The following is a 12,773-nucleotide window of genomic DNA, read 5'->3' as shown; positions in this document are numbered from 1 at the left end:
TGTGGTTGCTCTGGCAGCCAACCTAGATGTTGATGCCGGACAGATGCTGGACTTCTGAGTCTTCGGCGGTGGAGGTGGTATGAAAGCGACCAGTGGTGCACAGATTGCCCCTTGCGGCAATTCGGATAAAGATGACATCCGATCGGATGAAAGCGAAGTATGTGGAACGACCATCGGTTGCTCGGGCACAAGGGTGGAGGTCTCACCTCGCTCGAATGAGAGATGTGGACTGGTCCTGGTTGGAGTTTGTGTCACGGAGGTAGTAGATCGGGCGACAATCTCTGCGCGGTGCCTCTTTCGGCTTATCAATGCTCCCCGGAAGAAGCCGATTTCGAGGCCTCGGTGACAAAAATTACCGGAAGACGCTCGGGCAGGGGGTTCATTGCGAAATTTGCTACACCACCAACTGTATGGCTGGATACTCTGTCACTCCCTTGGGCTGGGGCTCTTGTGCTCTCTCTGAGCAGATCCTCATGAGGGCCGACCGGCTGCAAACCGTGGCTCTCTAACTCTGCCATGACCGTAACATTGATTTCTGCGTCCGCAAGTTTTGATTTTCCAGCCAGGCGTGAGCGCAACATGACTTGAGCTGCAAAAGAAAAGGAGAAATTAGTTAGATTCAAAAGTTAGACTAAGAAGGAGCATACCTAGGTTGAACGGAAGCCTTGTACGAATAGGACTCAAGCCAAATACGTAGAGGACACCCTCCAGCAGTAGCTTTTGAATATCATATTTCTGACCAGCCAAGCTAGAAGCTGCCTGAAGGTAGTCTGATCAGCCTTTGTACCTGCCGATCAATGGTGGATTCGTAACCTCTAGCTTCCAGCCGATCAAAAAATCAGGATGATCAGGGAATTCGACAAAAAAAATAGTATTCCTTCTAATGTTTATTGGAGGACATCATTTTATCGAAAAAGACTAAACCCGCCTGGGCTTGGAATAGGAAAGTCCCCATCTCAGACAGTTTTGGATAATAAAGTAGTGGAAGAGCTGGGCGGACTGAGGAATGCCGTGCAGACGAAAAAGGACTACAACGCCGCACAACAACCGAAACAAATTGGACACTAGCTGATGGAGAGAAATATGAAAGTATTTGCAAACTGTAGAGAAGAAGGAGTGGACAAGGAACCACAGACCGATGGTAAATTAGTCCCTAAAAATGTATATAAAACCTGGAGGTGGCTCGTTCGGGCAGTCAAAAGCCGAGGGAAGACCGATTTGATAATCGGAGGGAATTTCAAAGGCAACTCTCAAACTTTCTGCATCACCTCAATCAAACCTCATCCCAATGGACGTATACCAGAGCCCAGGGACGAAGGCAGAAGGTTGAGAGGAGCTTGCCATCTGAAATAAAGGTCGACGAGAAACAACGAAGAAATTCGGTTGAAAAGGAGGATGCTAAGAACAATGGACAGATACAATGGCTTACTAGGGAGATCACTGAGATTGCCGTAAAAGTGAAGAACGCAGTGTCCCTGAGTGCTCACTGACGAAGATGAAGACGCAAAGTGAGGAAGACAATGAAGCACGTGAGGTTTATAAACCTTGCGACCGATCGACCTCAGTCGTCCAATCCAAGGTTACGAAAACCTAGAGGCAGATCCAACCATTGATTTTGAAAAAGTGCACGTCTCGTCACAAGTGGATGCCCACCTATCACATCGTGCGTGCAGTGTTAGTAAGGGGCACACGTCCTGCGGTCACCAGATAGTATTTAATGAACTTAATTAAAAGGGTATGGCCACGTACTTAGCCATAATCTTTGAGGATTTATGTAAAGTTCGAGAAATTAGAATGGCATCAGCCAAAATCATGCTAGCCCGAAGGGATACAATGAAGGACATAAATTTTACGAAGTATTGATCGATGATCAAATCTTCCTGATTGGCAAAGGAAAAGTAGCTGATTGTCATTGGTTCAGGGGTCGCTCAGCAGTTAATGGACCGAACACAATCCGATCGGGCATGGATATCACCTAAGGTGTCAACTGTCCAGTCAGTCGAACTTGCAACCTCCTTCGACTAGACTTGAAGGGAAGGCTTGTGATGTGGAGATAAGGAAGAGCCTATCTAGCATGAGTCAATTTCCACGGTGTAGGTCAAAGTCATGGAGATCAACACCAGGGCTTAAGAAAGGCTCGGTTGCACCTGAACGGGAAGTAGTTCATCGACCGATCGGAGGGATCCTTGTCCGATCGACCATCTAAGTAAATAAGTATAGTTAACCCGGTCGGCAGGAGAACAAGCTAAGCAGACTGGGAGCCCGAGCTGAGCTAGCCACCCGTCTGGCTCAAAGAATGGCATTGGCATTATACACATAATGAATTGATAAAATGATAAAAGAGGAAAAGACGGATGATTAATAAAGGACAGTGAAAATCAAATAGAACACTTCATCTATCATTAAATGAGAAGAAGACAAGATAAAGATATCCTCTGTCAATAATCAATATCATTAAATAGGGGAAGATGGAGGGTCACCAGAAAAGGTATAAAAAGGACATGCTAGGTATAAAGAAAGGCAAGAAAAATCTTTATCCTTAGTACTCTCACTTTTTTCCTCTCTTGTTTCTAACTTAAGCATCGGAGGGCCAACACTAGGGATCCCTTCTCTGGTTTTAGTTTTATTTTGCAGATAGAAGCGAGGTCTTCATCCAATCAGTGGAATTGCCACCTTCCTGGCTTTCCAGCTTCACAACTTCCGACAGGATCAACTGCGAACAACAGCAATTGTCACTGCCGTCATATCCTTTCGTCGTAGCCGGGTTTGATTCGTCATCGGAAGCACTGTTCTAGCCAGAAACTGTTGCTGCCAGAACAGAACTGATGTCAGATCCACTGTCCTGTTTTGGGCAGCGGGGTTTTTCCTCTGAATAGTGACAACAAAGGTTGTTGTCGTCGGTTGATTTTGTTGGAATGTATACTAAAAGCCTAGCTTTTGTAAACATTTATTTAGAAATAAAAGAATCATATTGGTCAAATGTCTACATTTATTTGCTGAGTGTAGTTGTTCAATTAATTTATATTGTAGATAACATGGTGAATGGTGTCACTCACAGAAGATCATGTTATCAGTTCTTTATAAATTATAAACAGTTGCTCACGACTAAGATGGAAAGGAACAAACCATTGGAATAGTCATAGTGTAATTAGGTGTTAATTTATCTTGACTGATAAATTACACTAGTACACTTTGAGTGTACTGAGCAGGACTATTTAAGGTAAGTTCTTTTTGTACTGACTTGATAAAAGAACAACACCTTAGTTATTATGGAAGTGTGTGCTTTTAATCCTAATATGACAACAAGCACATATATTTAGTATTCATTTCTTTAACTTATCAAAGGGTGAGATTTAACATGATAAATCAATAGGCCCGATAAGTTGGGAAATGATATTACTTATAGTGTGTGTTGTTGATTATAGAAGGAAATTGTGTCCTAGTAATCTAGGTTGATAATGTCCCCAAGAGGAGCTCATAAGGATTGCCATGTTAAACCCTGCAGGTGGACTTAGTTTGACATGACAATAAGGTTGAGTGGTACTACTCTTGGACTGAGATATTAATTAAAATGAGTTGTCAGTAACTCAATTAATTAGTGGACATCCGACATCTTAAACACAGGGAGACTAACACACTCATAATAAGAAAGAGCCCAAAATGTAATTTGGGATTGGTGCGGTAGTTCAATAATAATTCTTTAGTGGTATGAATTATTATTGTTAAAATTAAGTTGGGTGTTCGGGGCGAACACGAGAAGCTTAATTTCATTGGGAGACCAAAACCAATTCCTCCTCTCGGTCCCTATCGTAACCTCTTGTATATAGAGAATTATATCCACTTATACCCACCTTTCTACCCACCTTAAGGTGGCCAACCAAGCTAGCTAATGGTGGAGCCAATTTTAGGTGGTCGGCCAAAGCTTGGGTCCCAAGCTTAGGTGGCCGGCCACTAGAAAATAAAAAGGGATTTTTATTTAAAATTATTTCTTATGTGGATATCATGGTTTTAAAAGAGAGTTTAAAATTTAAATCTTTCCTTTTATAGCTTTCTACAAAAGATTAAGAAAAGATTTGATATCTTTCCTTATTTGTAGATTGAAAGGAAGATTTTAATTTTGATAAAACTTTCCTTTTTTGTAACCATGTTCATGATTTAAAAGAGAGTTTTAAAATTAAATATTTTCTTTTATATGTTTCTACAAAAGATTAAGAGAAGATTTGATATCTTTCCTTATTTGTAGATTGAAAGGAGATTTTAATTTTAGTGGAAAACTTTCATTTTTAGAAATCATTCACATGTTTAAAAGAAAGATTTTAATTTATAAAATTTTCTTTTATAACCCACCATGAAGGGAAAAATTATTAGAGAAATTTTATTTTTAAAATTTCTGGAAACAAATAAGGGAGTTTTAATTATGTTTAAAACTTACCTAGTTTTGGAAGCTTTTAAAGTGGCCGACCATATGGTTTAAGAAAAGGATTTTAATTTTAATTAATTAAAATTTTCTTTTCATGGCAAAGTAATAAGGAAGTTTTTATTTAAATTTTCCTTATTTGCCAAGGCCATGGATTATAAAAGAGAGGGTAGAGGTGCCTTCATGGGGAACAACTCTATTCTATTTCTTACTCTCTTTTCTTCCTTGGTTGTGGCCGGCCCTAGAGGTTCTCCCTCTCCTCTTCTCTTCTTCTTTAGTGGCCGGTTTCATTCTTCTCTTGGAGCTTTTGATGGTGGCTAGTTCTAGCTAGGAGAAGAAGGAAAGAAAGGAGGTTTGTTTCTTGCATCCCTTGGAGCTTGGTGGTGGTGGCCGAAATTCTACATCCTTGGAGGAGTCTTGGTTTGGCCGAAACTTGCAAGGAGGAAGAAGAAGGGCTTGAGTGGTTCTCATCTCGGTAGATCGTTGCCCACACAACATCCGGGATAAGAAGAGGAATACGGTAGAAGATCAAAAGGTCGTTGCATACAAAGGAAGGTATAACTAGTAATTATTTTCTGCATCATGCTAGTTATTTTTCTTTGTATGAATTCCAAACACAAGAGGCATTAGATTCTAGATTTTTGAATTTGTTATTCGAGTTTGTGTTTTTTTTTATTTTTCGAATTTGTGATTTGATTGTTCCTTTTGGTTAAACCTAGAGTTATATAAGGAAATTAAATATTAGCTTTCCTTAAAAGACTTTGTTTAGGAAGTGGTGGTTGCTCCCATATCCAAGAAGGCCTAGTGCCTCGCCATGTTTAACCTGGAAGTCAATTTTGGAAATTAATATTTAATTGAATTTATAACATAGGTGGATTTGGATCAATAGTGTTAAGTTCCACTTGTGATCCAAGTCTAAACCATTAAGAACAGATAAGTTAAATTTGGAATCAATAATATTAAGTTCCGTTTGTGATTCCTAATTTAACTTCTAAATAACACAATAGGTTGTTTAGGAAAGGTTCGACATTTGTACAAAAATTTTGTACAGTAGAACCGGTATGATCTTCTTAGGACCAACCAACAGATTTATACCGTTTGGTTGCAATTGTTGCCAGGTACAAATTAGATCGTGATCCCTCTTTCGGATCGAACCGTCTCTCACCTTTGGCTAATACTAAAGCGGAGACATGACTTGGACTTATTAAAGTCGTCTCGAAGATAGCTCGGTGTGGATACAAGTAGAGGCGAGGCTCGTGCGTCACTTGGTTGATCTCCTTCCCACTCTTGATTATCCGATGGAATCTTCTACGCATCATCCGTCAGGTATACCTAGCGTAAATTTACTTTTCAAAAAATTTTAATTATACGATCATGTCTAGCATGTTGTATCCTTGTATGCGTGTGGTGTATGATGTAATAATTAGGAATTATTATTGTTTTTATTTTCTATTGCACATGTTTATGAAACGTGTTATGGGACGCACCCATGTTAGATTACCCAACATTTGAGTCTCTTCAAATGGAGGAGGACAACATGGATAGGCTAGAGTAAACGCTTTTAGCCGAGTGGGGAGATCAACTGGTCAGCCCATCTGGAGAGGCATCTAGTGTTGGCGCAATTGACCTCTAGGGTTTCGATGTTTGATAATATGATCAAGGGTTGACCCAAACAAGACTTGATGTTTGGGAGAGAGAAGTCTAGTCAGGACTAGATGACTAGCAAAGGTAAGTCCTAACCAAAGGTTAGGCAAAGTGGAAGTCCCGGTGAGTGAAGCAGGGCCCTAGTGAGTGAAGCCAGGGGGTGGAAGTCCTGGGGAGTGAAGCCGAGCCCTAATAAGTGAAGCTAGGTGGTGGAAGTTCTGGTGAGTGAAGTCAGGCCCTAGTGAGTGAAGCTAGGTGGTGGAAGTCCTGGTGAGTGAAGCCAGGCCCTAGTGAGTGAAGCTAGGTGGAGGAAGTCCTAGTGAGTGAAGCCAGGCCCTAGTGAGTGAAGCTAGGTGGAGGAAGTCCTGGTGAGTGAAGCCAGGCAATAGAAGTCCTAGTGAGTGAAGCTAGGCAACCCTAGAAGGTAACCCTAGGTTATACTTGAATTCTGTTAATACTGTGCTAATCAGTGTTGCAGGGAAGCTCAGCTAGGTCGACGGGCTGACCAGGTAGCTGACACGAAGTCCAGACGGGTCGAAGGGTTGACCAGACATCTGGTAGGTAAGTGAAGGTAAGTCACTGGAGGAGAGTGACTGTCAGGACGCGTTCCCGGGAAGGGAACATTAGGCGTCGATCCGACGTAGATCCATTTTGGATATCTAAGTCGAGATCGTGACTAGATTCCGGTCCCGAGGAGATGTAATCTAATTAATATTCTGTTCAATTTTAAACTGTGCTAATACTCTGTATTGCAGGATATATATCTTATATTTTCCTCCAGACTAATGTTTTCTTGCAGGAAGGAATCTGTTGGAAAATGAGGGCCCGGGCGCCCGGAGGTTCGAGTGCCCGGGAGGGATCCGAGCGCCCGGGAGGGATCGGGGCGCCCGGAGGTGAACTTTTATCCGCAACGTCATTTCACCACACGGAGCACCCTGGTTGGCTCGACTACGTCATATTCAGGGCGCCCTGGAGGTTCCAGGTGCCCCGAACCTCCTATATAAGGAGGGTAAAGGTCGAAGCTCAACACAACAACGAAAAGATCTTCCACTGCTTGCTCTGCCGTTCTACGCTCCTGCGACGCTCCTCCGACAACGCGCTTTTCTTGTCATTCCTTAGTTTTTGTCGGTATTATTTTCCTTTAAAAGCAATTGTAACTTCATCTGTATTATTTCGAATTGCTAGTGGATTGCCCATCGAAAGTACCTTTGTGTGCGGGCCTTGGAGTAGGAGTCGACAAAGGTTTCGAACCAAGTAAAAAACTACTTGTGTCACTCTTTCTTTTCATTTATTCTTTTTCCGTTGTGCGCTTACTCTACAAGATTTTTTTATTCGATATTCACCCCCCCTCTATCGAATTCACGTTCCAATATCTAGCAGCCGGGCAGATGATACCAGTACAACAACTACAAAAGAGGAGTTGCCTGCCAACCTTCTCCTAGCTCCAGAAGGCTCTCATTCTTATGACCTTGAAGCTCCCTTGAAAAAGAAACAAAAGAGGAACCGATTCGTCCCCACAACCCAACCTCCGAAGGGATGAACATCTCCAACCATTGTGCCCTCCCCTATCTCACACATGTTCGGAAAGAAACCTAGGTCTGTCTTCTGAGTTGACACCTTCCGCTTGCCCTTCTATCAGTCTGGCCTAAGAGGAAACCACCTCTTGTCCGGGCAGTTCTCTAGTTACACCTGCACCACACTCACCTGTTGGTGCAGTTAGCACTAACGGTCTAACCCAGATTTTGATGAATGATAAATTTAGGTTAAGTTAGTTTTGTTGTTGATCTAACACTCTGACCGAGTGTGCAGGAGAAGTCTAGACAGGTCTATGGGCTGACCGGATGTCCGGCACGAAGCCCAACTAGGTCGACGGGCCTACCGGATAGCTGACACGAAGTACAAATGGGTCGACGGGCTGACCGAACGTTTGGCACGAAGTCCATCTAGGTCGACGGGCTAACCGGATAGCTGGCATGAAGTCCAGACGGGTCGAAGGGCTGACCGGACGTCTGGCAGGTAAGTGGAGGTAAGTCACTGGAGGGGAGTGACTATGAGGACACGTTCCCGGGAAGGGAACTTAGGCGCCGATCCGACTTAGAACCATCTCGGAACTCTAAGTCGAGATCTTGACTAGATTCCAGTCTCAGAGAGACAGAATCTAATTGCTATTTTTCTTATCTATAAAACTGTGCTAACAATCAGTGTTGCAGGGTATAATTGCCTCGGACTAAAGTTTTTCTTGCAGGAAGGAGTCTGCTGGAAAACTTGGGTCCAGGCGCCCGGGAGGTACCTAGGCGCCCGGGAGATACCCGGGCGCCCGGAGGCAAATTCTATCATCTTCACGTCGCCGCCACGTGGAGCCTCCTGGTTGGGTCGACTACGTCATGGTTGAGGCACCCTAAAGGTTCCAAGCGCCCCGAGACTCCTATAAGGAGGGTCAAAGGCGGAGCTCCCACAATAACTCACGATCTGCTCTTCTGCGCTCCTGCAACACTGCGAAAGCTCTCCGACAAATTGCTAGTTTGTTTGAAAATGTTTTTTATTGTCGGTTCTTTCATTCTCTAATAATTCCTATACTTGTTTTGTAATCTACATTTCGAATTATTAGTGATTACCCATCGAAAGCACCCTTGTGTACGGGCCTTGGAGTAGGAGTCGACACAGGCTCCGAACCAAGTAAAAAATTACTTGTGTCATTTCCTTTTCGCTTTACTTATTCCGCTGCGTATTCTCGATAATTTTTTTAATCGATATTCACCCCCCCTCTATCGAACATCTATGATGTGCGTAGATTGTATATACTTGTTAGCATGTTTTGACACACATTCACATACTTTGTGCATGCTTTGTCTATATATTTTTGTACTTCCAGCTTTCCTTTTAGCATATTTACTCTTTTTGTTCGGAGATATGCTTTTGTGCATTTTTTGTACACAAGAGTCAAATTTAGTGAAGATTTCATGTTCAAGGCCAAATCTGCAAGCAGAGCAAAGGAGGAAGACATCATTCCTGAACCTCACATGACCCTGCCATGGGGGGTTGCCCTTGCCGTGTGGAGATTTCTGGCCATGTGGCTGAAATAGAGAAGGAAGTTGCCACGGCCGTGTGAACCTCACACGACCGTGCCAAGATATGGATCCAGTAGGAGCAGCCGAGCAGGCTGTGTGTAGTAAACGGTCATACTAGCATTCCAGTGTTGAAGACTTACATGGACGTGTAGATCAACATGGCCGTGTGAGGTTTCCAGAGACCATGAAGGGCCTGGCCGTGTACACTACACGACCGTGCGAGATCTTTAGTGCCAGAGACTGCCCAGGCCGTGTAGATCTACATGGCCATGCGAAGGTAGCAGATGCAGGGTGTGCCACGGCCGTGTCTCACACACACCCGTGTGAGTTGTACAGAGAGGGGAGTGAGGCAGGCCATGTGAAGCTCACACGGCCGTGCCTCGGGGTCGTGTGGCGCCCAAACCTCACCTCTATATAAGCCTTCCTCCTTGATTTGAAAGGGGATCTTCTCCCTTTGGGAGAAAGAAAGATTTGGGTGATTCCTTCCATTCTTGGGAGGATTTCTGGGCGATCTAAGGGAAGATCTTCATCGATTCGACTCCGGAAGCGTGGATTGGATCCGAAGACCATCTTCTTTATAGATAAGTTTTCTTCTTTCCTCTTCTTGTATTGGGGGATCAAGAATGCTTGTGATTTGTATTTCTTCGGGTTTTTCTCTATGATTCATGGAGTAGATCTTTTCATTCTAGGATGGAGGGAGTATTTGTAAGAATTTCTTGATGTAAACTCTTGTTGATTTGCCACTTCCCTATTTCTATGATTTTGCCCTGTTTGTATCAATTGAATCTTGGATGTATTGTTGTGAATTGGACCTAATTCACGTTCTTGATTGATTGTTTGAATGTCTTGTGGATCTTGTAGAGATTATCTCTCACTCGATTTTCCGAGGGAAGCACGCGAAAGGTGCAAGCCCGTGTAAGGACATTTGAGGGATGAGCTTTAGGGGGGAAATATGATAATTCAAGAGGGTAGGATAGATTTATGCATTAATCTTTATATCTTATGGGTTGAGAGGTAATGATTTCTATATTGATTTTCCTAGGGATCTTCGTGACAGGAACATGCCCGTGTAAGAATAACATAGGCTCATATCTAATTGATCGCATTAAGATATAGATTTCAGTCCTAGGCCGGTTGTCTAATGCAAGAAAGAACCGACAACCTTCTACAAATGGTGGACAATTGAGAAATAAGATTTGGTAGATCATTTACATTGAAGAACCTTACAAAGAAACCAAAACTCCTAGAACATCCCTTATCATTGCCCTATTCCTTGATTCCTATTCTTTTATTTCTTTGTTACTTTTCATAGTTACACTTAGACTTTGTCAATCCATTGATTTGTTGTCTAGCTAATTCGCTTTGAAACATTCTTAGTGCTTATTCCAGTCCATGTGGATACGATAATCTTTTATATTACTTGCGATATTTTCGTACACTTGCGGAGGTCAACAAGTTTTAGGCGCCGTTGCTGGGAACTGCGCTATAACAATAGGAATTATCAATTGAGTTAGACTAGACATAACTTTTCTTTTCATTCGCATAGTTGCAACTAATTGTTAGAATTCTGTTTTCATAAGTTTTTCATTTATTGTATGACATTCTTGTCAATTTCTTTCTGTTGTAATTCTAATTCTGCATTTTTGATTTTAACATCTTGTCTAACTTTTCTCTGTTTTCTTTTGATTTAGTCTTTTTCTTTCTTTTTCTTTCGTGAACATAACTTGCTATCTTGTTCTTGTGTATGCGAAGATCTAACTTTGCAGTAGAACTTCTTCCTCTAGACCCTGAGATAGACAGAATATTTCATAGAAGAAAAAATCTGCAAACACAACAAGAAGAACAAGAACATTCTATTATGGCGAATAGACCACTAAAGGATTATGCAGCACCTTACGCTAGGGGTTTTCGATCTAGTATTTCAAGGCCTTCTATTGAGGCAAACAATTTCGAGATCAAACCTGCAATTATATCTATGGTGCAACAAAATCAGTTTGGTGGAGGATCACATAAAGACCCGAACCAACATTTAGAGGTCTTCTATGAGATATGTGACACAATGAAAATGAATGGTGTTCCTTCAGAGGCAGTGCGCCTACTATTATTTGGGTTTTCTTTGAGAGATAGAGCCAAGCAATGGTTGAATTCTTTGGCTCCAAATAGCATCTCCACATGGGAGCAATGTGAGCAACAATTCCTTGACAAATTCTATCCTCCAAGTAAATTGCTCATATGAGGAATCTCATTGCAAGCTTCAAACAAACAGACTCTGAATCTTTATTTGAAGCTTGGGATAGATACAATAGTATGCTAAGACAATGCCCACACCATGGTTTAGAAAGGTGGTTAGTGCTACACACAGTTTATAATGGCATCAATTATCATACAAAAGTGTCCCTTGATTCAGCTGCTGGAGGGGCACTTATGAATAAGAGTTTAGATGAAGCCGAGGAGATAATCGAGAGCGTAGCACAAAACCACCATCAATGGGCTAATGAAAGAAGTTGTGGCTATTCTTGTATGCACCCAACAACAAAAGCATCAGGAAAATTTGATGTTGATGCAATGACTTTATTGGCTGCGAAACTAGATGCTCTTACAAAAAAGTTTGAGAATATGGGAGCTAGCTCAAGTACAGCCAATGCCATTGTTTCTTCTTGTGAAGTATGTGGAAGTTCTGAACATTTAAATGACTCATGTCCATTGGGGGCTATAACTGCACAAATCAATCAATTAGAGCAATGCGATGCAATCATGGGTTTCAATCAGAGGCAGAAGAACCCATACTCAAATACCTACAACCCTGGATGGAAGAGTCATCCTAATTTCTCTTACAGAAATAACCAAGATCAAGGACCATCCATGGGGGCAAGGCCTAATTTTCAATCAGGGCATCAAAATTTTCAACAACAATCTTCTCAGGGCTTTCCTATATCTAAAATTGAAAAGATGTTTGAAGAAATTATGTCCACTCAGAATGAAATGAAATAAGCTCAGAATGAAATGAAACAAGACATTTTGAAGCTTACTCAGAGAATGGATAATTCTGATAGACATCAAAAGATTTTGGAAAGTCAGATTGCCCAACTAGCTTCCTCATCTTCTAGAGAACCAGGACAATTACCTGGAAAGCCTGATGTCAATTATATAGAGCACTGCAATAGAATTGAGCTTAGGAGCGGACGAACCTTGGGAGATCCCCAAGTGGCTGCTCCAAAAGGGATGCACACTAAAGAAGAGCTCTCTCCTCTAGCACCAAATCAGACTCAAGTTAATGAAGAGAGCACCACTAAGGTTGAAGAGACTCTTCCACTTAACCATCAAAGTATAGCAGTCCCTTTTCCTCAAAGATTGATTATGTTAAAGAAAGATGAAGAGTTTGGCAAATTCTTGGAGAAGGTGAAAGAAATATGTGTTGAAGTACCACTCATTGATGCAATCCTTCAAATGCCCAAGTTTGCCAAATTCTTGAAGGACATCATGTCGAATAAGAGAAGGAAGGGAGATGTAGAGACCATTGCACTTACAGAGGAATGCAGTGCTCTTTTTGAAAAGAACACTTCCCCAAAGTTGAAAGACCCCGGAAGCTTTTATATTCCTTGCAATATAGGAATTGAATTTATTGAAAAGGCTTTTTGTGATTT

The 12,773-nt window shown here is 42.0% G+C and overlaps 1 pseudogene; it reads right to left on the bottom strand.

Annotated features, from left to right (window-relative positions):
- Positions 1 to 11,367: 11,367 nt before the first annotated feature.
- On the bottom strand, positions 11,368 to 11,465 carry LOC122007581 (annotated as a pseudogene).
- Between the last annotated feature and the right edge of the window lie 1,308 nt (positions 11,466 to 12,773).

This window comes from Zingiber officinale, chromosome 7B, assembly GCF_018446385.1.
Source record: "Zingiber officinale cultivar Zhangliang chromosome 7B, Zo_v1.1, whole genome shotgun sequence".
NCBI lineage: Eukaryota > Viridiplantae > Streptophyta > Magnoliopsida > Zingiberales > Zingiberaceae > Zingiber > Zingiber officinale.
This window is presented reverse-complemented; position numbering and strand designations above follow the sequence as displayed.